The 27,059-nt window shown below is 45.7% G+C and overlaps 1 protein-coding gene across 4 annotated transcripts in view; it reads left to right on the top strand.

Moving 5' to 3' along the window:
• Positions 1-6,386: 6,386 nt before the first annotated feature.
• Positions 6,387-27,059, top strand: part of CTIF (cap binding complex dependent translation initiation factor) — a 155,017-nt gene continuing 134,344 nt past the window's right edge. Inside the window, exon 1 of one of the 4 annotated variants that reach the window (XM_039318479.1) lies at positions 6,387-6,618. The gene's annotated coding sequence lies outside the window, so the exon portion shown is untranslated. Of the gene's footprint in view, positions 6,619-6,851; positions 6,948-27,059 lie in introns of those variants that run through there. The other 3 variants (XM_039318477.1, XM_039318476.1, XM_039318478.1) reach the window with 3 other exon arrangements.

Here is a 27,059-nt window from a genome sequence, read left to right on the forward strand (position 1 = left end):
ATAAAAGAGCCAAGGTTGCCTACTTCTGGAATAAGGGAAGGGAACAACCTCAAATCAAACTCGGGGGTCAGCCTGAGTGCAAAGCTGGAAAGACCGAAAGTTGCTTTGCCTAGTGGAGCAAAATGCAAAAATGGTTCGGCCAAGAAATCAGAAACTTATTGAGCTGTTGAATTAGGCTCCTAATGGCTGAGAGAGCAATCAATTGTTCCACTGCATGAAAATGATGATAAGTTGGTATGGGAGATGTTTTGTGGGAAAGGTTAATTCTGTTTTTTCAGCTATCTTAACAGGCCTGTCTATTCTCTTCTTCATGTCATTCTATTATTCTACCTATCTTAGGACTTATGACCGTTTTTCACACTTACAACCGTTGCAGCATCCTCCCGTGGTCACATGATCAAAATTCAGACGCTTGGCAACTGACTCGTACATACGACGGTCGTAGCATCCCAGGGTCATGTGACCCCCTTTTACGACCTTCTGACAAGTAAAGTCTATGGGGAAGCCGGATTCACTTAACAACCGTGTTAGTAACTTAACAACTGAACGACAGTGAAAAGAAAGCTCATAAAATGGGGGCAACGTTCACTTAAGAACGGTCTTGCTGAGCAACAGAAATTTGGGGCTCCATTTTGGCCATAAAGTCGAGGGCCCCTTGTAATTTAATTTTGCCCCAATCAAGAAAGAAAGTATTGGGAAGTTCCCATCTTTTTAACTCCAGCTGAGAAGATTTGGGAAGCTATGATGATGATGATGAAGAAGAAGAAGAAGAAGAAGAAGAAGAAGAAGAAGAAGAAGAAGAAGAAGAAGAAGAAGAAGAAGTTGTTGAAAGGGACCTTGGAGGTCATCTAGTCCAATCCCCTGCTCAGGCAGAAAAGCTTATAGCAAGAATAGGCAACCTTGGCTCTTTTATGACTTGTGGACTTCAACTCCCAGAATTCCTGGGCCAGCATGGCTCAGCTTGGAAACCTCTCCCTTTGCCCTTAGCATGGATGGCTCAGGAATTCTGGGAGCTGAAGTCCACGAGTCATAAAAGAGCCAAGGTTGCCTACCCCTGCCCAAAGGCCTGAATTCTGATCATGTAACCGTGAGGAAAAAATATTTAAATATTTAAACCAGGGGTCTTCAAACTTGACGCTTTTATGACTGGTGGACTTCAAATCCCAGAATTCCTGAGCCAGCATGGAGGAACCATGGCCCCATCATGGCTTGTGGACTTCAACTCCCAGAATTCCTGAGCCAGCACAACTCAACTTGGAAACCTCTCCCTTTCCCCTCAGCATGGCTGGCTCAGGAATTCTGGGAGTTGAAGTCCATGAGTCATAAAAGAGCCAAGGTGGGCCTACCCATGGCCTAGACCAGGGGTAGGCAACCTCGGCTCTTTTATGACTCATGGACTTCAACTCCCAGAATTCCCGAGTCAGCATAGCTGACTCGGGAATTCTGGGAATTGAAGTCCATGAGTCATAAAAGAGCCGAGGTTGCCTACCCCTGGCCTAGACCATTTCAGACAAAGCTTTTGGTCTCCCTGAGTGATCTGTGATCACGGCTGTTGCGGAAGATGAAGTCAGCTGTTCAAGGGAAGAGATGACTCAGGCCCAGCCTCAGATTGTTCCTGCTCCCTTGTCATTAAACGCTCAGAGTTATGGCTGACGTTGACAGTCATAAATTGGCAGGGCACAGCGCAGCTTATATTAATGCCTGCGGTCAGCAGGGAAGGAGAAAGAAAAACATGGCAGGTGAGGCGAGCAGATCTCTGCTTTCTTACTCTACTTTTGAGCTGCTACAAAGAAGAGGAGGGGGTCAAACTATTCTCCAAAGCACCAGAGGGAAGGAGAAGAAAAAACAGATGGAAACGCATCAAGGAGAGAAGCAACCTGGAATTAAGGAGAAACTTCCTAACGGAGAACAATCAACCAATGGAACAGCTGGCCACCAGAAATCGTGGGTACTGGAGGTTTTTAAGAAGAGGCTAGACCAGTGGTTCTCAACCTTTCTAATGCCGCGACCCCATAATACAGTTCCCCATGTTGTGGTGACCCCCAACCACTTATACATCACCGGGTGCCAGGGCGTGGTCAAAGAAAAGGGGAAAAAATGGCGGACAGCCTTGTTTGGCGACCCCTGTGAAATGGTCGTTTGACCCCAAATGGGGTCCCCACCCACAGGTTGAGAACCACTGGGCTAGACAGACACTGGTTTGAGATGGTATAGGTTCTCCTGCTTGAGCAGGGGGCTGGACTAGAAGACCTCCAAGGTCCCTTCCAGCTTCTATTCTATTCTATTCTATTCTATTCTATTCTATTCTATTCTATTCTATTCTATTCTATTCTATTCTATTCCTTTATTCTATTCTATTTCCTATTCTATTCTATTCTTTCTATTCTATTTCATAATTTGTTATTCTATACTATTCTATTCTATTTCATAATTTGTTATTCTATTCTATTCTATTCTATTCTATTCTATTCTATTCTATTCTATTCTATTCTATTCCAGCTCCATTCCATATGTCCAGTTTAATGAAGAGAAGGATGAACGGGGACATGATAGCAGTATTCCAGTATCTCAGGGGCTGCCCCAAAGAAGAGGGAGTCAAGCTATTCTCCAAAGCGCCTGAAGGCAGGACAAGAAGCAACAGGTGGAAACTAATCAAGGAGAGAAGCAACCTAGAACTAAGGAGAAACTTCCTGACAGAACAATTAACCAGTGGAACCACCTGCCTCCAGAAGCGGTGAATACTCCAACACTTGAAGTCTTTAAGAAGAGACTGGACAGCCATTTGTCTGAAATGGTATAGGGTTTCTTGCCTGAGCAGGGGGTTGGACCTCCAAGGTCCCTTCCAACTTTTTTATTATTATTATTATTACTATTATAGTCTAGTCTATTTATTTATTTATGAGATTTATATATCGCTTTAAGTGCAAGCACTCTCTAAGCTGTGTACACCAGTAAGCAATATATATATATATATATATATATATATATATATATATATATATATATACACACATTTACATTGCCCCCAACAATCTGGGTCCTCATTTTACCTACCTCGGAAGGATGGAAGGCTGAGTCAACCTTGAGCCGGTGAGATTTGAACCGCTGACCTGCTGAACACAGTCAGCTAAAGTGGCCTGCAGTACTGCTGCGCCACCTTGGCTCATATCCCACCAAACTGTAAGCTCAGCCATAAAAATATTTATAAAGGTAGTCCTTTATATATAGTTTGCTTAGTGACCGTTCAAAGTTACAATGGCACTCAAAAATGTGACTTATGACTGTTTTTCAGAGTTATGACCTTTGCACCATCCCCCTTTTCATGTGATGAAAATTCAGATGCTTGGCAACTGGTTCATACTTATGACCGTTGCTGTGTCCCAGGGTCACGTGATCCCCTTTTGCTGTCTTCTGATAAGCAAAGTCAATGGGGGAAGACGGATTCACTTAACAACCAGGTTACTATCTTCTCAACCTCAGTGAATCACTTAGCGACAGTGGCAAGGAAAGTCGTAAAATTGGAGAAAACCCACTTAACAAGTGCCTCACTTAACGACAGCATTTTGGGCTCAGTTGTGGTTGTAAATTTGCATTCATACCTCCCTTTATAAGTCGTCCTCAAGTTAGGACCACAAAGGAGTCATTGAGGTTGTAAGTCGAGGCACCAACTGACTGGATTTGATTTTATGACTCTTTTTACAACCGTCATAAATCAAGTCAGTGCAGTTAAGTGAATCATGGTCATAAAGTGAATAATGTGGATGTTAAGTGAATCCAGTACATCTAATAGTCGTTTCTGCTGTTTTATTTATTTATTTATTTATTTATGAGACTTATATACCCCTGGAAACAGCCATTTTTCCGCCAGGAACTTTGCAGTCGCGTGACTGTGGAACTCACATCCACTGGTTGCCAAGAGCCCAAAATATAATCATGTGACTACTGCTTATGTGTGTATGTGCGTGCACGCATACATGTGCAGCGATCATAAGTTCAAGGATGGGTCATATGTGGCTTTTTAAAATTTCACTGTAACTTCAAAGCCCGCCTGCATTTACAATCTAATGTACACACTTCCCCTGAAAATCTGAAAGCCAAAATAAAGATGAATGAACGCTGAAAGCAACACTGTACAAGGAAGCTTTATTTTTAATAAAGACCTTATAAAAATAGAAAAATCTTCACACCTCCTCTGGATTCTACAAGGGAAAACAACAACAAATACACCATCCCAACAAAATGAAAGAATACGTTCGCTGCCGGTTCACCAATAGCATTTATTCCCGAGTCTAACTCTTTGAATTTTTTTTTCCCGTCTCCTCTGCCCAGGAATTGTGCAGCTTGCTGTTTTCCAACAGCGTAGCAGAAGCAATTAACAGAATTGCGTAAGGTAAGTAAGAATGGGGAGGTGGAGATAAGACACGCATATTGTACAATTAAATGTGTCAGGAAAATAGACGGGGTAGTAGGGTCTCTGAACACAGTCCAAGAACAGACTGATCAACGCTACATTTACTGGGAAACATAGGTTGCAATGCTGTGGCTCATAGAATTCAGATTGGAGAATCCCTGTATTATGAATTTAAATGTTCCCACCTTTTTATTGCATTTAAATAAGGTGGGTATATTTCTGAAATAAGCTGACAAGTGATCACCAACGCTTTCAATGGAGTTTACACACATTAAAACTTAACCTTGTACCTGGGTTCAAACTGTACCTTAGCCTAAACCAGTGTTTCTCAACCTTGACAATTTTAAGGCATGTGGACTTCAACTCCCAGAATTCCACAGCCAGCAATTGCTGGCTGTGGAATTCTGGGAGTTGAAGTCCACATGCCTTAAAGTTGTCAAGGTTGAGAAACACTGGCCTAAATTAAGATCAGCTGCTCTGCTTAGTTTTAAAAATCACCCAAGGTTAGCTGGGAGCTGCCAGCCGTGCTGGCTATGTAAATTTTAATATTACTATCAATTTACTGTTACTGCAGGCAATTTCCTGTTGCACCCAGCCTTCGTGAATAGATGACTTCTATGTTTTGTTTTACAGGGTTACTAAAGGGAAGGTGAGGCACGCTTTTTTTTTTTAATCAGGTGAAACGGACCAGTGTCCTGTTTCCAGTTTCCTCTTAAAATCAAGACTCGGAAAGAATGTAAAACTATGCTCCTTCCTTCCTTCTTCCCTCCCTCCCTGCCACCCTTCTTTTTTCCTTCCTTCCTTCCTTCCTTCCTTCCTTCCTTCCTTCCTTCCTTCCTTCCTTCCTTCCTTCCTTTTCCTTCCCTCCCTGCCACCTTTTTCCTTCCTTCCTTCCTTCGCTGCCACCTTTTTCCTTCATTCCTTCTTTTTCCTTCCCTCCCTGCCACCTTTTTCCTTCCTTCCTTCCTTCCTTCCTTCCTTCCTTCCTTCCTTCCTTCCTTCCTTCCTTCCTTCGCTGCCACCTTTTTCCTTCCTTCTTTTTCCTTCCCTCCCTGCCACCCTTTTTTCCTTCCTTTTCCTTCCCTCCCTGCCACCTTTTCCTTCCTTGCCACCCTTTTTTCCTTCCTTGCTTCCTTGCTTCCTTGCCATCCTTTTTCCTTCCTTCCTTCCTTCCTTCCTTCCCTCCAATCCTTCCTTTCTTCCCTTCCCTCCGTGCCACCCTTTTTCCTTCCTTCCTTTTCCTTCCTTCCTTGCCACCCTTTTTTCCTTCCTTGCTTCCTTCCTTCCTTGCCACCCTTTTTCCTTCCTTCCTTCCTTCCTTCCTTCCTTCCTTTCTTCCTTCCTTCCTTCCTTCCTTCCTTCCTTCCTTCCTTCCTTCCCTCCCTCCAATCCTTCCTTTCTTCCCTTCCCTCCGTGCCACCCTTTTTCCTTCCTTGCTTTTCCTTCCCTCCCTGCCACCTTTTTCCTTCCTTTTCCTTCCCTCCTTGCCACCCTTTTTTTCTTCCTTCCTTCCTTCCTTTCCACCCTTTTTTCCTTCCTTGCTTCCTTCCTTCCTTGCCACCCTTTTTCCTTCCTTCCTTCCTTCCTTCCTTCCTTCCTTCCTTCCTTCCTTCCAATCCTTCCTTTCTTCCCTTCCCTCCGTGCCACCCTTTTTCCTTCCTTCCCTCCCACTTTTTTCCTCCCTTCCTTTCTTTCCTCTCTGCCACCCTTTTTTCCTTCCTTCTTTTTTCTTTCCTTCCCTCGCTCCCTGCTACCCTTTTCTCCCTTCCCTCCTTGCTACCCTTTTTTCCCCATCCTTCCTTCCTTCCCTCTATCCTCCCCTTCCTCCCTCCCTCCCTCCCTTCTCCTTTTGTTTCCTCGAAGCCCCGAAGGGCTCCGCCTCAGCCCCGGATCGCCAGTCCCCCCCCTCTCCGCGGCTTTCTTCTCCCGGACGGAACTACATTTCCCGGGAGCCGCAGCGCGGCCGCCCCTTTCGCTCCGCTCCCCGCACGTGGCCGGCCGGGCGGAGCCGGGAACGTCACATTCCCGCATTCTCCTCGCCCGGGTCGGAGGGGCGCGGGGCACGTCGGAACGGGGCTCCCGCCGCTGGGGAGGCGCCACCCCCGCGCGGAGCCCGCTCGCTCTTCCGTCCTTTTCCCTTCTTTCTCCCTTTCTTTTCCCCGGGACCCCCGCCCGCCCTCGCCTTCCTCGCGGGACCCCCGGCCCAGGTAAGCCTGCTGGGGGGGGGGGACGCTGAAGCAAGGCGGGTGGGGGGGGCGCAGGGCGGGGGTCTTGGGCGGGAAGAGCCAGCGGGGTCACCCCCCCCCGGGCCGCCCGCGGAGGTGGCTGGGGGGGCTGCGCCTCTTTGGCGGGGGGGAGGGGGGGAGGGTCCGAGGGGCGTCCCTCCCTTCTTCTCCCCCCTCCCTCCCGGAAGGGACGACCCCCCCCCCCGCCTGCCGTGGCTGCCAGGCTGCGGGCGGGGCGGGCGGCGCTTCCCTTTGTTTTGCGGCCGCGGCGAGACGAAGTTGCCCCGGGCGGGCTTGGCTGCTGCGGCCAGGTGCCGGGAGGGAGGGAGGGAGGGAGGGAGACCCCCCCAATGCCGGGAGGGAGGGGGGGAGGGAGGGAGACCCCCCCGCCAGCCTTCCTCCTCCTCCTCCAAGCGGGGTTCCTTTGGCTTTCCTTTTTTTTTTTTTAAAGCTCCAGTTGGGGGTCTTCTTCTTCCTCTCCCCCCTCCCCTCCCTCTGCCCCCCCCCCAGGGCGGTTCTGGGCAGGCTGGTTGCCCCTTGTTTGTCTCCAGACCCCTCCGCCGGCCCCCCCTCGCTTTCTCGCCCCCTCGCCCCCCCCCGACTGCGGGTCGCGAAATCGGGGGCGGGGGGGGGGGGATCAGCCAGCCAGCCAGCCAGCCATCCTGGGCCGGGCGGGGGGGGGGTGGGCGATGGCGGGCTGTCAGCCTGGGAGAAAAGGCATCATTCCGACGCACAAAGGTCCTCCGGTGGGGCGAGGGGGGGGCGGTGGAGGAGAGGAAAAGGGGGGTGCTGCTCAGCCTGGTCCTTCCTTTTTTTTTTTTTTTTTTGGTGTTCTCCCCCTCCCCCCCTGCAATAGATGGGGGCCTCTTTCCTTTTTTACTGTGATTATTACTGTTATTTTGTAATTCTGCAAATTCTTAAGAAAGTGGAGGATTGGTTTGAGGGCTTAGGGTGAAATTGCATTATAGATTATATCTGTCTGTCTGTCTGTCTATCTATCTATCTATCTTTCTATCTATCTATCTATCTATTTACCCATATGTCTATATTCTCTATCATCTCTATATCTATATATGTCTATATCATCTCTATCTCTACCTACCTATCTAGTCTATCTAATCTATCTATATCTACCTATCTTATCTATCTATCTATCTATCTATCTATCTATCTATCTATCTATCTATCTATCTATCTTATCTATTTATATGTCTATATTCTCTGTCATCTCTATATATGTCTATATCATCTCTATCTCTACCTACCTACCTATCTAATCTATCTTTCTAATCTATCTATATCTACCTATCTTATCTACCTATCTTATCTATCTATCTATCTATCTATCTATCTATCTATCTATCTATCTATCTATCTATCTATCTATCTATCTATCTATCTATGGAATCTGCGTTCATCAAGGCTCTCTGCAGGGCAATCTCCCTTTGCAATCTTGTTCTTGCTTTTTTTTAAAAAAGCCTCCTCTCTCCCAGACAATGTCTTGAGGCCAGCCGCCCCTCCACTCTCCTCTTGATCCCATTGGATTACTGGTTCCTAGACTCTTCTAATCCCTTTAGCTTTCCCTGCGGGCCCTGGGCGGGTTTGCACCCGATTTCCCTGTCCCGTTCTGCACATGGAGGGGGGAGGGCAAGGTTGCAATTGCTCTGAGCGGCTTGCAAGGTCTGGAGGTGGCATTCTGCTAAATTTGCAACGTCTACAGGAGCACGTTATGAAAAGAAAAATGGCCTACAGCAAGCTTGCTGGCTATATATGCCTGCCTAGATTTATTGATTGTTAAATGCAGAATTTTTTTTTTATAATACCTGGATTCAATTGTCCTAGTGTTTTAACGGATCCAAGTACGGTGTTATTTTTCCTGTGAGTGTGCAAAACATGCAATAGACGCTTCTCCCGGCTGCAGTTGTTTACAAGGCAATGGGTAGCCTATCCGGCGTTCCTGTCTTCCCCACTGTGTTTATACAGGGATATAAAATGGGAACTGGCAAATTCCACACGCAGCTGGGTCTTGGGTGGCAGGGGATGTGCGCGACCTTTCCCTGTTTAATACCCACCAGGCAGAACGATGCTTGCTGTGTTCTTCTTCTTCCCACCCAGGCTAGGGAGATTTGACGAGGGCTGTCGGAAGTGGGAAAGTAAAATCAGAGCGTCTGGAAGCCAGTGACGCTCCCTTGTGGCCACACGTCATGCGGTCCCTTGCATGTGCATTTTGACAGGCGAGCGGAACGATTTGCCAAAGGGTTGCTGCTTTGAGGCTTCTAAAGGAAACAAATCTGGGCCAGTTGGGGTGTTTGTGGGTACGGTCCATTCTCCGGGTATAATTCTTGCAAGCGCCCCGCACATCTCCCTTCGCCAGCTTTTCCCTTCGTCATGTAGCCACCTCTGATGTTTTTCCTCCTTCGTCATGGGAAAGACGGAAGGCTTTTGTGGAAGGCACCGAACGGAGCATCATCCGGACTGCTTCTTGCTGCATCTTTCTGGGGATGATGCATTGATGGGGGGAAAAAGCTTTGCTACAGCCGGAAAGGCATAATGGATCACCCCCCCAGAGTGGGGATCAGCTAGTGAGGTGACAGTTGTGTCCCTCCCAGCCTCACCCCGTTCTCTGCCTCCATCCTTTCTTCCTTCTAACCTCGTGTAGCTGAATGCACAGCTGATCCCAAAGCTTGTCGCTTGCCTTGGTTTCCAAAGATGCTCCTGGAAGCAGCCTGGAGTTCATGCATTCCAAAGATACTGAGCATTGGATCCCAAGATACACTTAATTTTTTTGGCAGGCTTGTGAGCAAAATTTCCAAGGATGGCTGCCTAGAATGAAGTAGAAACATTAGCTTTGATCTCTGTACACTGTTTATATCGACTTGGCCTCAATCTTAGATGTTGTAGTTGGAAAATCTGACACTGTAGTATTTTTTTTAAAACTGGTAGTAGTAGCAATAATAATGATTATGATTATGATAATAATTAATAATACTTATTAACAACAACAACAACAATAATAATAATAGAATAGACGAGAAAGAACTGGAGAAGATAACAAAATACAAAGACCTACAAATAGAAATAGAAAGACTCTGGCAAAAGCAAGCAAGGGCAGTACCAATAAGTACTGTTTATTTATGGAAACATTTTACCATAAATGTATTTGCCAAAGTTATACATTTATAGATATAGACTGGGGGTCTTCCAACATGGCCCTTTTGTGACTTGTGGACTTCAACTCCCAGAATTCTGGGAGTTGAAGTCTACATGTCATGAAGGGGCCATAGTTCCCCCATGTTGGCTGAGGAATTCTGGGAATTGAAGTTCTCAAGTCATGAAGGGGCCATAGTTCCCCCATGTTGGCTGAGGAATTCTGGGAATTGAAGTTCCCAAGTCATGAAGGGGCCATAGTTCCCCCATGTTGGCTGAGGAATTCTGGGAATTGAAGTTCCCAAGTCATGAAGGGGCCATAGTTCCCCCATGTTGGCTGAGGAATTGAAGTCCACCTATCTTAAATAATGCTGGCTGAGGAATTCTGGGAGTTGAAGTCCACGAGTAATACAGGGGACCATAGTTCCCCCATGCTGACTCAGGAATTCTGGGAGTTGAAGTCCACAAGTCATGAAGGGGCCAGGTTTGAAGACCCCTGATCTAGACAGATATTTTGGGACAGCTGATCATTGCCAAGTGATAAAAGTAAACCTTGACTTACAAGCACAATTGAGTCCAAAATTTCCATTGCTCAGCAAGATAGTTGCACCCTGTTTTGTGGCCACTTTTGTCACAGTTCTTAAGCAAATCACTTTAGTTAGATGAATGATGAGATGGTTAAGCGAATCTGGCTTCCCCCATTGGCTTTGCTCAGACATGTCAAACACAAGGCCCGGGAGCTGGATGTGGCCCACGAAGCCATCCTGGAAACAGTGAGGGAATGGCCCCCACTGCCTTGGCCCTGTCCCAGGCCGACCGGGAGCCAATGTACAATTTTGTGGTGGCCATCTTGGCACTTGCCCCGGTCGACCATGACTTGGCACTTGCCCCAGTCCCATCCCCTTCTGCCAGAGACCCTCAGATCTGTCCCACTCCTGCCCAGGCCCCCACAGGCACCCTTGACACGAATGATGTAGAACTGGCTACGGCCACCTAGTAGGCCACAGCCGCTCCATCCACGCCTACCCATTAGGCTGCACCCACTTTAGTCACACCTACCTGCCCCCCCCCCAGGGCAACCACAATGCTGATGCGGCCTCAGTGAAATTGAGTTTGACACGCCTGGCTTTGCTTATCGGAAGCCAGCTGGGAGGATTGTCAAGGTAATGATTTAATAGCTAACCAGCTTATGTAATGTAAGATGTAATGAAGAGAATAACTCAGCAGGGTCTGTGTCTCTTTAAGAGCCTTTGCATAAAAGGGAAGGCTGTGCTTCTGTGTTCTCTTTTTTCGTTTTCCTGCTGTAACTGCTGTGTGTTGAAGCCTGCTGTATTAATACATATAGGTGTATTGTTCCTGGTGTACGATATTGTAGATCAGGGGTAGGCAATCTTGGCTCTTTTATGACTCGTGGACTTCAACTCCCAGAATTCCTGAGCCAGCCATGCTGAGGGGAAAGGGAGAGGTTTCCAAGCTGAACCGTGCCAGCTCAGGAATTCTGGGAGTTGAAGTCCACAAGTCATGAAGGGAGCCATAGTTCCCCCATGCTGGCTCAGGAATTCTGGAAGTTGAAGTCCACAAGTCATGAAGGGGCCCATAATTCCCCCATGCTGGCAGAGGAATTCTGGGAGTTGAAGTCCACGTGTCACGAGGGGGCCATAGTTCCCCCATGCTGGCTCAGGAATTCTGGGAGTTGAAGTCCACGAGTCATGAAGGGGCCAAGGTTGCCTACCCCTGTTGTAGATAGTCTAAGATAAACCACCGTTTAATATAGATCACTGTTTACAGTGTTTACTCCTGGGTTACCTCACGCAATAAGACTGCATGCTTTGAGAAAGGTTAAAAATGGGGATCGCATCTAATAATAATAATAATAAAGTTGGAAGGGACCTTGGAGGTCATCTAGTCTAGCCCCCTGCTCAGGCAGGAAACCCTATACCATTTCAGACAAATGGCTGTCCAGTCTCTTCTTAAAGACTTCCAGTGTTGGAGCATTCACCACTTCTGGAGGCAGTTGTTCCACTGGTTAATTGTTCTGTCAGGAAGTTTCTCCTTAGTTCCAGGTTGCTTCTCTCCTTGATTAGTTTCCACCCGTCGCTTCTTGTCCTGCCTTCAGGCGCTTTGTAAATAGCTTGACTCCCTCCTCTTTGGGGCAGCCCCTGAGATACTGGAAGACTGCTATCATGTCCCCCCTCGTCCTTCTCTTCATTGAACTGGACATCCCCAATTCCAGCAACCATTCCTTATATGTTTTAGCCTCCAGTCCCCTGATCCTCTTTGTTGCTCTTCTCTGCACTCTTTCTAGAGTCTCAACATCTTTTTTTACATCGCAGTGACCAAAACTGGATGCAGGATTCCAAGTGTGGCCTTACCAAGGCCTTGTAAAGTGATATTAACACTTCATGTGATCTTCATTCTATCCCTCTATGTCTCTGGGACAGTGCGACTGTCAAAAATGCCTGCTGGTTTCCCAGCGCTTGAATTTTGATCATGGGGATGCTGCAAAGACTCTATGTGTGAAAAAATGGTCATATATCACTTTTTTCCAGCACTGCTGTAACTTTGAACGGTTGCTAAACGAATGGTGTTAATTCAAGGACTGCCTGTATTTCCTGGGAAGACCGCAGAAGCCATTGGTGGCTGGGAGGCATTTTTTGAAATCAGGATAATGTTGGGGGTTGATGCTTGACTAGGTAGGAAAGGAAAGGAAAGGAAAGGAAAGGAGGAAGATGATAGGAAGGAAAGGAAGAAAGAAAAGGAAAGAAGATAGGAACATAGGATTGAAAGAAGGGAAAAGGAAAGGAAAGGAAGAATAGAAAAGAGTCTGGCAATTAGATACCCAAGGGGTATTTAGAATAGAATAGAATAGAATAGAAAGAATAGAATAGAATAAGAAATAGAATAAGAAATAGAATAGAATAGAATAGAATAGAATTGGAAGGAACCTTGGAGGTCTTCTAGTCCAACCCCCTGCTCAGGTAGGAGAACCTATACCATCTCAGACAAGTGACTATCCAGTCTCTTCTTAAAAATCTCCAGTGATGGAGCGCCCACAATTTCTGGTGGCAAGCTGTTCCAGTGGTTAATTGTCCTCACTGTCAGGAAGTTTCTCCTTAATTCCAGGTTGCTTCTCTCTTTGGTCAATTTCCAACCATTGTTTCTCGTCCTTCCCTCTGGTGCTTTGGAGAATAACCTGACCCCCTCTTCTTCCTTGAGGCAGCCCCTCGGATACTAAAATGTTGCTATCATGTCTCCCCTATTTCTTATTTTTTTTGGATTGGCCAAACCCAAGTCCCGCAGCCGTTCTTCGTATGTTTCACTCTCCAGGCCTTGGATCATCTTAGTTGCTCTTCTTTGAACTTTTTCCAAACTCTTTACATATTTTTTGTGATGTGGTGGCCAAAATTGGCTGAAGTATTCCAGGTGTGGCCTCACTAGGGTTTTATTAATCGGTACTAATACTTTGCGTGATCTTGATTCTATGCCTCTGTTTATGCAACCCAGGATTGTGTTAGCTTTTTGGGTTGTTGCTGCACACTGCTGACTCATGATCAAGTGATCATCCACTAGGACTCCAAGATGCAGAATAGAATAGAATAGGAATAGAAATAGAAATAGAATAGAATAACAAATTATGGAATAGAATAGAATGAGAGGAATAGAATAGAATAGAATAGAATAGAATAGAATAGAGCTGGAAGGGACCTTGGAGGTCTTCTAGTCCAGCCCCCTCTCAAGCAGGAGAACCTATATTTCATTCAGCTAAGATCTGGGTCAGGAGCTGGGCCTTCATGCCCCTTCCAAACATGAAAATCTTTTAATTGTATTTGGTTATCTTAATTAATTGCTGACTTTCTGTACATTTAAGCTCAACAGGCGAAAGTGAGGCTTAATGGAATTTAATTTCTCTCTTTAACACACATTATTGAGCTTTAGAAATGGCCATGCTATCTAAAAAAATAGAAGTCAGTAAACCTAATTCCAGAAATGTGTACGGATCAGATTAAAATCCGAAAGATAATGAATGGGGGGGGGGAATTGTTCTGGACCTTTTTTTAACCCAAAGAAAGTAATGGTGTCGTTTTGAAACACAAATTTAGGGTTTTGAATAAGTATACAGAAGTTTAGCAAAAATTACTTTCCAGGTGCCATTCAGGATGGCAGCCGTGGCTATAAAGTGTAAATTGGGGCTGACACATTTTTTTAGATAGGGTGAAAAGTGTTAGAAAGACACAGGAAAATCCTTCAAATGGGTAATCTGTGATGCAGCCTTTTTATTATTATTCTGGCTCACTTGGCATCGGGCAAGTCTAAAAATTGCCACGCGGATTGCCTATGGGATTCCCCCAGATTACAAGGTTTCTGATCCCCTTTCACCGTCTGCCGTCTGCACAATGACATCAGGAGTTGCATCGGCCTTAATCTTATTAAGTTGGAACAATTAACCAGTGGAACTCCTTGCCTCCAGAAGCTGTGAATGCTCCAACACTGGAAGTTTTTAAGAAGAGACTGGACAGCCATTTCTCTCAAGTGGTATAAGGCAAGGGTCTTCAAACCTGGCCCTTTTATGATTCGTGAACATCAACTCCCAGAATTCCTCAGCCAGGCATGCGTGCCTGGCTGAGGAATTCTGGGAGTTGAAGTCCACAAGTCATAAAAGGGACAAATTTGAAAAGCCCCGGTATAGGGTTTCCTGCCTGAGCTGGGGGCTGGACTAGAAGACCTCCAAGGTCCCTCCCAACTACTACTATTACTACTACTACTACTACTACTACTACTACTACTTCTCAATAATAATAATAATAACAATAATAATAAAGTTGGAAGGGACCTTGGAGGTCATCAAGTCCAACCCCCTGCTCAGGCAGGTAACCCTATACCATTTCGGACAAATGGCTGTCCAGTCTCTTCTTGAAAACCTCCAGTGTTGGAGCATTCACTGCTTCTGGAGGCAGGTCGTTCCACTGGTTAATTGTTCTCACTGTCAGGAAGTTTCTCCTTAGTTCTAGGTTGCTTCTCTCCTTGGTTAGTTTCCATCTGTTGCTTCTTGTCTTTGCCCTCAGCCACTTTGGACAACAGCTTGACCCTCCCCTCTTTTGGGGGGCAGCCCCTGAGATATTGGAAGGCTGCTAACTTGTCCCCCCTCGTCCTTCTCTTCATTAAACTAGACATACCCAATTCCAACAACCGTTCCTTGTATGTTTTAGCCTCCAATCCCCTGATCATCTTTGTTGCTCTTCTCTGTACTCTTTCTAGAGTCTCAACATCTTTTTTACATCGTGGTGACCAAAACTGGATACAGGATTCCAAGTGTGGCCTTACCAAGGCCTTGTAAAGCGGTATTAAAACTTCACATGATCTTGATTCTATCCCTCTGTTAATGCAGCCCAGCACTGTGTTGGCCTTTTTGGCAGCTGCAGCTCATATTTAGGTGATTGTCCACTAGGACTCCGAGATCCCTCTCACAGTTGCTACTATTGAGCAAGGTACCCCCCTATCCCATACCTGTGCATTTGGTTTTTCTTGCTTAAATGTAGAACCTTATTTTTTTCACCATTGAATTTTATTTTATTAGATAGCGCCCAGTGTTCAAGTCTGTCCAGATCCTCCTGTATCCTAAGCCTGTCTTCTGGAGTGTTGGCTATTCCTGCCAGCTTGATGTTGTCTACAAATTTGATGAGTTCCTTCTCCTTCTTCCTTCTTTCTATCATCATCATCATCATCATCATTATTAGCCTTCCATGACCACGTAACTTTTCTGTGTGCGAAACGAAGAACATTTTTCTTCTTCTATGCCTCTGCACATAGGCAGAGTTTATTTTCTTTTTAATAGTAGTAGTAGTAGTAGTAAAGTTGGAAGGGACCTTGGAGGTCATCTAGTCCAACCCCCTGCTCAGGCAGGAAACCCTATACCATTTCGGACAAATGGCTGTCCAGTTTCTTCTTAAAAACTTCCAGTGTTGGGGCATTCACCGCTTCTGGAGGCAGGTTAGTAATAGTAATAGTAGTAAAGTTGGAAGGGACCTTGGAGGTCATCTAGTCCAACCCCCTGCTCAGGCAGGAAACCCTATACCATTTCGGACAAATGGCTGTCCAGTCTCTACTTAAAAACTTCCAGTGTTGGAGCATTCACAACTTCTGGAGACAGGATGTTTTAGAAACTGGAATTAAATGCTGGAGTGGCTTTAGAAGTGAGCCAAGCCAAGCCAAGATAAATCCAATATGAAAACTTAAAAAAATCTACTTTCTGCCTCTGACCAGCTTCTGGTGTATAGGTAGTCCTTGACTTACAATCATTTGTTTAGTGGCCATTCCAGGTTACAGTAGCATTGAAAAAGGGACGTATGACTGTTTTTCACACTTAACGACCATCACAGCACCCTGTGGTCATGTCATCAAAATTCGGACGCTTGGCTACTGGCTCATATTTATGACGGTCGCAATGTCCTGAGGTAATGTGTTCGCCTTTTGCGACCTTTTGACAGGCAGGAAAAGCCAGAGTCACCTAACAACTGTGCTGCTAATGTAATAACTGCAGCGATTCACTTAATAACTGTGGCAAGCAAGGTCGTAAAACGAGGCAAAACTCACTTAAGAACTTGTCTTGCTTAGCAACAGAAATTTTACCTCAGTTGTGGTCGTAAACCGAGGACTACATTGATATCCAGCGGGTCTGAAATCCTTTTGCCGTCACTCTACTGTATTTTGAATGCAGCTCACTGAAGTTTTAATTTAGCATTTGTCATAATCTGTTGTCAATAATCTTCGAGCAGACAGCTTGATGTTACTTTGTTGACTTAGAAATATACATTTGCAAAACATATGTCGACGCTTCGCGGCGCCCCTTTTTTTGTTGTGTAGCTAAGAACGGTCCTCCCAAACTGTCTGAAAAGATGCTTTGCGGACTCAAGTTTTATCCTCATTAAAGCTGCGGGGTTTGTAAACTACCATTTGGCAAAGGCAAACAAGCCAAGATGCTAAACCATAGTCATGATTCATGAACCAGTGTAGGGAGTGAACACACATGTATGTAGTCCTCAAGTTATCACTACCATTGGGACCCAAATTTCCGTGGTGGTTGTAGTGCCTGTTTTTACTACCCTTTTTTGTTATGGTTGTTAAGTTGTTAAGAACAATTAACCAGCAGAACTACCTGCCTCCAGAAGCTGTGAATACTCCAACACTGGAAGTTTTTAAGAAGAGACTGGACAGCCATTTGTCCGAAATAGTATAGGGTTTCTTGCCTGAGCAGGGGGCTGGACTAGATGACCTCCAAGGTCCCTTCCAACATTATTATTATTATTATTATTATTATTATTATTATTATTATTATTATTATTATTATTATTTGTTGAATGAATCACATAATCATTAAATGAATTAAATGTAAAATAAAAATTATTATTAAATGAATTCAATTCCCCCCCCCCCCTTGCCTTTGCTTGTCAGAAGCTCCCATGGAAGGTGCTAACTGGCCATCATTGAACTGGGATGCTGCAACTGTTATATATCTGTGCCTGTTGGCAACTGCCCCAATTTGGATCAAGTGACTACGGGGAATGCTGAGATGGTCGCAAGTGTGAGGACCGATCATAAGTCACTTTTTTCCACGCCACTGTAACTTTAATAAAGCCAGAGTCCCTTGTCAATAAAGTGGACAATATACAATTTTAAATAAATAAACATAAATGCTGAATGATCACCAAACTGTTGTTAAGTCGTCACCCTGTAATCAAATTAGACTAGAATAGAGCTGGAAGGGCCCTTGGAGGTCTTCTAGTCCAGCCCCCTGCATGAGCAGAATTATTAAGGGACTGCCAACTGGATTTAGCATGGGGGCAATACCAGAAGGGACAAAGGAAAAAATGAGATGTATTAGATTTAGATTAGATTAGATTACCTTTATTGTTTTTTTTTACTGTGGGCACAACGGCACACATTAAAAATGAAATTGAGTTGCTTGCTCTCGAAGTGTATACATACACAACACACATGTAAAACATACTATATACAATGTATGTATAGACCTACACCCTTACCTATAAGTTACATATAAATATATAATCGCTAAATATTAATCATTAATATATTAATCAACCCACACAAGAGAAGAGATGGTATAGGGCAGGGGTGGGCAACCTTGGCTCTTGTATGACTCGTGGACTTCAACTCCCAGAATTCCTGAGCCAGGCAGAAACCCCAGGGCTCCAGCTGATTGGAGCTTCTGGAAGCAGCTGGAGGTGAACTGAAGAAAAGGGGGAGGGGAGAGGCTATAAAAAGGAGGTGGTTTGGGCAGGAAAGGGGGAAAAAGACAACAGGGAAAGGTTTAATCCCTTTAAACAAATGTAATTAGTTTTATCCCCTTTAATTGAGTCTGTCTATGGCTTTTAGAAAGTTTTCTTTGAAGTAAACAGGCTTAATTTAAGGCTAAAGCTTTTTGCAATTGCTAGAGCCTTTCAGTCTGGGGTTGCAACCTTGTGACAAGTCACGCGCCTGAGACAGCTTAAAGAAAAAGAAAAAAAAAACCACCGGAGTTTATTTGTTTATTTTGTGAGCCTTTCTTGCTTTTCTCTTGATTCCTGTGTCTTTAAGGGTACAGGAATGGGGGGGGGTGCATTCTTACTACACTGTGGAAAGAGCTCAGAAGGGAGAGAGGAAGAAGGGCCGACCAGCTAGGAGTCTACAAACTTAGCAACTTTAAGACCTGTGGACTTCAACTCCCAGAATTCCTCAACCAGCTATGAGGGCTGAGGAATTCTGGGAGTTGAAGTCCACCAGTCTTAAAAGTGCCAAGTTTGAAGACCCCGTGAGGTAGCTGATAGTGGTACATATTAATAAACATGGATAAATTCATCAGACATTCGTCAGTGCAAAGGGAAAGTGATTCAGCAAAGGAACTACCACCAAAGAAATTAAAACTGGTACTTTTTTTCTTTTTTTTCTACAGTTTGTAATATTAGATTATAGAATAAATACAAAAGCAAATAATAGGCCACAGTAGGGAAGAAAAAGGGGGGAAAGCGAGGGAGAGAAAAGAACAGACTTCCCCTGTTGCAGTAGAAGGGAGCATTAACATTGAACCTCAACTTTTTACTTTTCCATAATATTATAAACTAGCCATTTCTATAACAACAAATGAATCTAATTAGTAACACCCAAAATCCCTCCCCTTTTTTTGTAGTCATCAAGTTTTTGACACCTTGCTAAGCACTGGTGGAACTCTACTGTCATGTCCTAAAAGTGGTACAATCTGTGAAAAGGTTGAAAAGCCCTGGACTAGATGACCTCCAAGGTCCCTTTCCAACTCTGATGATGGTGATCACATATCACAATAAGCCCAAATGTATTTTCATGGATTGTGGTTTGCTGAAAGATCCTATGGGCCATACATATGAGCCCAGATGAAATATTAATCTTCTCCTGCTTTGGTCAATTTCCTTTTATAATTTTTGCGCAGCTGGTAGTGAGGATCAGGGGCAAAGAATGTGATAGGCAGTTAAGGCCGGGGCCCATCTTTGGTGTCCCCTATCCATTGCTACAAGAGCACCTTCATTTTTATACCTTCGTTTGAATTTGTTCCATTTTCATGGAGAACGAATGACTGACTGACTGCAAACGAGCTATTAATCCATGTTCAGAAGACATGCAGGATGTGGTTAAGCCAAAATCCAGCCGTGGAGCTCCTTAACCACAATATATCCCCTGGTCTGGATTTGGGCAACACGTGAAGCCAAAGCAGAGTGTGGCTGGATGCATTGTTGAACCCAAACCATTCACTCCTGCTGCCAGAGGGCATCAGGAGATCTCTGTAGTGTTCAGAAGTGACTTTTGCCAATCTGAAGACGTAACAGCTGGAATAGACAGGAAGGTCTTCTCCAAGCAAGCCAGTTCAGGTGTGTTTCCAGTTATGGTTCAGAACCAGATTCAGCTAATCTCCAAGAAGGCTTGGAAATAGTGGATAAAAGACAGTTCCAATTTGTGGTTGATGCGTCAATGAGAATAGAGCTGGAAGGGACCTTGGAGGTCTTCCAGTCCAACCCCCTGCTCAAGCAGGAGACTCTATACCATTTCAGACAAATGGCTGTCCAGTCTCTTTTAGAAAGCCTCCAGTGATGGAGCGCCCATGATTTCTGGTGACCAGCTGTTCCACTGGTTAATTGTCCTCGCTGTCAGAAAATTTCTCCTTAATTCCAGGTTGCTTCTCTCTTTGATCAGTTTCCAACCGTTTTCTTGTCTTGCCCTCTGGGGCTTTGGTGAATAATATGACCCCCTCCTCTTTGTGGCAGCCCCTCAAATAATGGAATGCTGCTATCGTGTCTCCCCTGTTTCTTCTTTTCTTTAGACTAGCCAAACCCAAGTCCTGCAGCCGTTCTTTGTATGTTTTGGTCTCCAGGCCTTGGATCAGTTGCTCTTCTCTGCACTTTGTCCAAACTCTAAACATCCAAACTGGATGCAGAATTTCAGGTGGTGACCTTACTAAGGCTTTATGAAGGCAGATGTCCTAATTGTGATTGTTTGGGAGGAAATTCTGTGGATTTTAAGACAGCTGGCAAAACATTGATTGCAATCAGGCTGTAGCTGAACATTATGCTCATTTTTACTGAGATAAGCAGATGCCTAAAAAAGGTGCAAACAAAGTCAGAGTGAGCAGTTGATGATCTTATTTTGAGGTAGTCAGATAATTTGGTTGGAAAGAAAAGGCAAAATAACATCCACTTTCATGCATTTAGAACTGAATATGGAAAGAGAATCTTGATCATTGAGATAGCTGGGCTTTCTCTAGATGCCGGTCCAACTTGGTCAACAAGTTATTTAAGTTCCTGCGGATTAAAATTATTTCTGGAGAAACTTGTACATTTGTATCCCTTACACGGCTTCATGTTTACGAGGCCACATACCCCCAAAAGTGTATAGATCAGGGGTAGGCAACCTTTTATGACTCGTGGACTTCAACTCCCAGAATTCCTGAGCCAGTCAGGTTGAGGGGAAAGGGAGAGGTTTCCAAGCTGAGCCATGCTGGCTCAGGAATTCTGGGAGTTGAAGTCCACCAGTCATAAAGCGGCCTAGGCCTAGGCCAGAGGTAGGCAACCTTGGCTCTTTTATGACTTGTGGACTTCAACTCCCAGAATTCCTGAGCCAGCCATGCTGAGGGGAAAGGGAGAGGTTTCCAAGCTGAGCCAAGCTGGCTCAGGAATTCTGGGAGTTGAAGTCCACCATTTATGAAGGGGCCTAGGCCTAGGCCAGAGGTAGGCAACCTTGGCTCTTTTATGACTGGTGGACTTCAACTCCCAGAATTCCTGAGCTAGCCATGCTGAGGGGAAAGGGAGAGTTTCCAAGCTGAGCCATGCTGGCTCAGGAATTCTGGGAGTTGAAGTCCACAAGTCATGAGGGGTCCATAATTCCCCCATGCTGGCTCAGGAATTCTGGGAATTGAAGTCCACCAGTCATAAAAGGGCCAAGTTTGAAGACCCCTGGTTTAAATATTTCAATATTTTTTCCTCACAGTCACGTGATCAAAATTCAGGCATTTGGGCAGGGGTAGGCAACCTTGGCTCTTTCATATGACTCGTGGACTTCAACTCCCAGAATTCCTCAGCCAGCCATGCTGAGGGGAAAGGGAGAGGTTTCCAAGCTGAGCCAGGCTGGCTCAGGAATTCTGGGAGTCGAAGTCCACCAGTCGTAAAAGAGCCCAGGTTGCTTATCCCTGACCTTTACTATACCTATGCAGAAACCTATTCTGAGATTTGTTTTTTAAATCCTCGTCTAAGATCTGACTTGATTTCAAGTGAGAAGGGTAAAATAACACAAGTAACTTTTAATGTTTTTAGGAATTAATTTAGGCGTCCACAACTGCAATGGGAGTGATGTCGATCTGAGGGAATTATACTGCTATTTCCTGGTGGATCTAGGACAGGGGTAGGCAACCTGGGCTCTTTTATGACTCGTGGACTTCAACTCCCAGAATTCCTCAGCCAGCCATGCTGAGGGGAAAGGAGAGGTTTCCAAGCTGAGCCATGGCTGGCTCAGGAATTCTGGGAGTTGAAGTCCACGAGTCATAAAAGAGCCAAGGTTGCCTGCCCCTGGTCTAGATTGTCAAGCTTAGCCACTTTAAGATGTGTGGACTTCAACTCCCAGAATTCCCCAGCCAGCTGAACTTTATGATTAAACTTTGCTTGAGAGTCTGTCCCATGATGTCTGTCCCATGCCCCCTCATGATCTGGTTTATATTTTTAGGGAAATGTGAGGAATAGGCCATTAGAGGTTTTGTTGGTGTTCTTTTATAGCAAATATTCATCTTTGATGGTGTCCCTCAACCAAGAAAGCCAGTCCATGCTATACACCAGGGTCCTCAAACTTGGCCACTTTAAGACTTGTGGACTTCAACTCCCAGAATTCTGCCAGCCAGCTATGCTGCCTAGGCAATTGTGGGAGTTGAAGTCCACGATGTAAAAAGGATGTTGAGACTCTAGAAAGAGTACAGAGAAGAGCAACAAAGATGATCAGGGGACTGGAGGCTAAAACATATAAGGAACGGTTGCTAGAATTGGGTATGTCTACTTTAACGAAGAGAAGGACAAGGGGGGACATGATAGCAGTATTCCAATATCTCAGGGGCTGCCATAAAGAAGAGGGAATTAAGTTATTTTCCAAAGCACCTGAAGGCAGGACAAGAAGCAACGGGTGGAAACTAATCAAGGAGAGAAGCAACCTAGAACTAAGGAGAAACTTCCTGACAGTGAGAACAATTAATCAGTGGAACAGCTGGCCTCCAGAAGCAGTAAATGCTCCAACACTGGAAGTTTTTAAGAAGAGACTGGACAGCCATTTGTCCGAAATGGTGTAGGGTTTCCTGCCCGAGCAGGGGGTTGGACTAGATGACCTCCAAGGTCCCTTCCAACTTTACTACTACTATTATTATTATTATTATTAAATCTTAAAGTGGCCAAGTTTGAGGACCCCTGCTATACACCAAGAGCCCTGGTGGCACAGAGAATGCAGTGTTGCAGGTTGGCTCTGCCCACTGCTAGGAGTTCGATCATGACGGGGTTCAAGGTCGACTCAGCTTTCCGTCCTTCGGAAGTCAGTAAAATGAAGGCCCAGATGGTTGGGGGCAAATATGCTGACTCTGTAAACCACTTAGAGGGGGCTGCAAGGACTAATGAAGTGGTATATAAGTCTAAGTGCAATTTCTATTAAGTGGGAGACTTGGCTTCTTCATTGAAAAAAAATTCAACCATGTAGACTGTGAGAGAAATAAGTCCTGATACTTTCCCATGTTGATACATGTGATCCTCTCTCCTTCCTTTTTAATGTCCATTTGAAGCTAACAATCAAGAAAATGCTAAACAAGGTAGCAATAATCGAGGGGTAGGCAACCTTGGCTCTTTTATGACTCGTGGACTTCAACTCCCAGAATTCCTGAGCCAGTATGGCTCAGCTTGGAAACCTCTCCCTTTTCCCTCAGCATGGCTGGCTCAGGAATTCTGGGAGTTGAAGTCCACCAGTCATAAAAGAGCCAAGTTTGAAGACCCCTGGCTTAGTTCAGGGGTAGGCAACCATGGCTCTTTTGTGACTCGTGGACTTCAACTCCCAGAATTCTTGAGCCAGCATGGGGGAACTATGGCCCCTTCATGACTGGTGGACTTCAACTCCCAGAATTCCACGAGTCATAAAAGAGCCAAGGTTGCCTACCTCTGGCCTAGGCCTAGATCGCTTTATGACTGGTGGACCAGCTCCCAGAATTCCTGAGCCAGCCTGGCTCAGCTTGGAAACCTCTCCCTTTTCCCTCAGCATGGCTGGCTCAGGAATTCTGGGAGTTGAAGTCCATGAGTCATGAAGGGGCCATAGTTCCCCCATGCTGGCTCAGGAATTCTGGGAGTTGAAGTCCATGAGTCATGAAGGGGCCATAGTTCCCCCATGCTGGCTCAGGAATTCTGGGAGTTGAAGTCTACGAGTCATAAAAGAGCCAAGGTTGCCTACCCCTGGCCTAACCAAAGAACGTCTGTGGCCCCTCTCCACCAGCATTGAGAGCGAATTTGCTCCTTAATAGAACTGTTACCTAGTTTGGTCACGAATAGTCTGCAAAAATACCAACCACGCTCAGAGAGGACCATAGACCCCACAGTTGTCCTCCTCTTCCTCCTCCTCCTCTTCCTCTTCGTCCTCCTCTTCCTCTTCGTCCTCCTCCTCCTCTTCCTCCACCTCTTCCTCCTTCTCCTCTCCATAACCCCCTTCCTTTCTAACACTGATGATGTTATCTAGTTTGGGTCATGAAACATTTGCAAGAAGACCATCAAGTCCAGAGAGCACCAAGGACCCTCATTTCAACCTTGAGCTACAAATATTCTCCTTTATTGGAAACCACCTTTGAGGTCATCCAGTGTTATGGAGTGTGGTATATTCGATATGCTGATACCCAAGTTTACGTTGCCGTCCCAGGCCACAGGGGAGGTGCTACAGTGCCACCATCCTATCCCAGGGTCTAGAGCAGGGGTCCCCAACCTGTGCACCACAGCCCATTACTGGGCCGTGGGCTGTTGGCCACTGGGCCGCCTGAGTAGCTAGCCAGTGCACGTGCGTGGATGCGTGTATAATCCCTCACTCGCGCTAGTGTCACGTGCGGGCGCTAGCAATACCGTGAGCATCGTACAGGGACTAGCTAGCGTCACGAGCTCAACCCCTACTCGCACTAGCATTGCGGCGGCGTGCAGGCGCTAGCATTGCCCGAGGATCGCGTGGGTGCTTGTGGTCCCGTTTGTGTTGCGCCCGCAGCCTCTAAGCAAAATTGGCCTGGTTTGCTGGATTGTGTGGCTGTTGGTGATCCCACAAGCTGAGAGGGGACGAAGGGACTCCCCTTATTGATCATGGCCTCCCATTATTGATCAGGCTGGCTTTCAGGAAATTTATTGTACACTGTACACTGAATTATTTCAGGCTGATTCTAAGCACTGCACCGTTCTTATTTATGTGCCGGGTTAGTGTTTCCCGTTCATGCTGGGTTTTATGTGTAGAATTACCATGGATACTTAAATTGCTATTATCACCCGTGTTCCTTTTCATCTAATTTAATTAGATTTAATTAATCTTTTTCCTCATATGAGTATTTGTATAATTTATTCACTAAAATTTCTTTGAATGGCTGGCAGTCTTACAGAAGGACATACTATGATTGTAGAAGTGAAGCTGGAAAAGGCCACGGCAGTTAAGTTTCGGACCTTGTTTGAGTTGAGGTTTGTTGGCTGGGTTGACCCCGCCTGACCTTCCATAATATAATAATAATAATAAAGTTGGAAGGGACCTTGGAGATCATCTAGTCCAACCCCCTGCTCAGGCAGGAAACCCTATACCGTTTCAGACAAATGGCTGTCCAGTCTCTTCTTAAAAACTTCCAGTGTTGGAGCATTCACCGCTTCTGGAGGCAGGTTGTTCCACTGGTTAATATATATAATATATAATCCTGTTGAGTTTGGATTTGAAGGTGTTTTGTGGATGTAGACATTGTGGTTTATAGCTACAGCCTTTGACTTAGAATATACTGTGTGGAACCATTACGCCTCCTTAGAGAAGCAGTGAAATTAGCATTATCCCTGTGAACAAGATGTAAATAAATAGATAATAATTAATAGTGTCCTAAATAGAGCAGAACATTTTTACCTTTAGAGCTGGGGTTCCCAACCCTCAGTCCGTGGACCGGTACTGGGCTGCGGTATGCCAGCAACCGGTCCGCAGAAACGAGCGAAGCCCCATCTGTGGGATGCAGGCAGAACACAAAACCACAGACCCTCCAGTCCGCAGAAAAACCTCTCTCCACGGAACCGGTCCCTGGTGCCCCAAAGGTTGGGCGCTTCTGCTTTAGGGGTAGTCCTTGATTTACGACCAGAGTCTGGATTGGAACTTCCATCACTGAGCTGTGCAGTCGTTAACTGAGTCATGACCGATTTTATGACATTTTTGAGGCAGGGGTTAATGACACTGTCAGTCAGTGAATCTGGCTTCCCCAATTGAGCTAGTGGCGCGTGCGCAAATAGGCTGCGGACACCCGCCCCATGTTAGCATCCCTGTTCACGCCCACGCATATGCGCAAACGGGGCCACGGGTGCTAGCATGAGTGGGGGGGGTAAATGTGCACCCACGCGTGCATGCACCAGCCAGCCGTTGGGGACCCCTCATTTAGCTGATTAAAATTGTTTACCGCCTTATTCTTCTCTGCAGGCTAACTTACTCCTCGCTGTCAGGAGTTCAGTCCTGACCGACTCAAAGTTGACTCAGCCTTACGTCCTTCCAAGGTTGGTAAAATGAGGACCCAGATGGTTGGGGGCAAATAGGCTGACTTTGTAAACTGCTTAGAGAGGGCTGTAAAGCACTATGGAGCGATATATAACTCTTAAGTCAGTGGTTCTCAACCTGTGGGTCAGGACCCCATTTGGGGCCGAACGACCATTTCACGGGGGTCGCCAAACAACGCAGTCCGCCATTTTTTCCCCCTTTTCCTTAGCTGTGCTTTTATTCTATTGGCTTTTGAAAGCCAATAGAATAGGCTCTCTTGAATAGAGTCTAATTCTATTGGCTTTCCAAAGCCAATAGGAATTGTCCAGGCTGTCTCTGCCCTGCTGAGCCCGCCAAAAGTCCCATTCTGCAAACGGTGCTGCACCAGTTGAGTAGTCCTCGACTTACGACCGGTTGAGTAGTCCTCGACTTACGACCAGTTGGGGGGTCACAGCATTAAAAAGGTTGAGAACCACTGATCTAAGTGCTATTGTTGCTATTTCTTCCCTCCCTCCCTCCCTGAAGGCCCAGTGGTTAGAAGGTGGTACTGCAGGCTAATTTACTCCTCACCGTCGTCAGTTCGATCCTGACCGGCTCAAGGTTGACTCAGCCTTCCGTCCTTCCGAGGTCAGTAAATTGAGGACCCAAATTGTAGGGGGCAATAAGCTGACTCTGTAAACCGCTCGGAGAGGGCTGCAAAGCACTGTGAAGCGGGATGTAAATCTAAGTGCTATTGCTATTTTCCCTTGAAGCTGACACTGACGTAGAATTTTCACTTGATGGAAAACTTGGGTGGCCTTGCAGATGTTCAGCTTCAGTCAAGGCAAGGCTGCTAACAAGGGCTCTTCCCGGCGGTCACTGATAATCCTTTCCGTCCTTCTTTAAGGTCATGATTTGGGGGGAAAGGGGGTGAGGCAAAACAAAGTACATGAAGGGATAGAATCAAGATCACGTGAAGGGTTAATACCGCTTTACAAGGCCTTGGTAAGGCCACACTTGGAATACTGCAT

The sequence above is a fragment of the Crotalus tigris genome, unplaced genomic scaffold (genome assembly GCF_016545835.1).
Source record: "Crotalus tigris isolate CLP2741 ecotype Arizona unplaced genomic scaffold, ASM1654583v1 scf7180000021379.394396, whole genome shotgun sequence".
In the NCBI taxonomy this organism is placed as follows: Eukaryota; Metazoa; Chordata; class Lepidosauria; order Squamata; family Viperidae; genus Crotalus; species Crotalus tigris.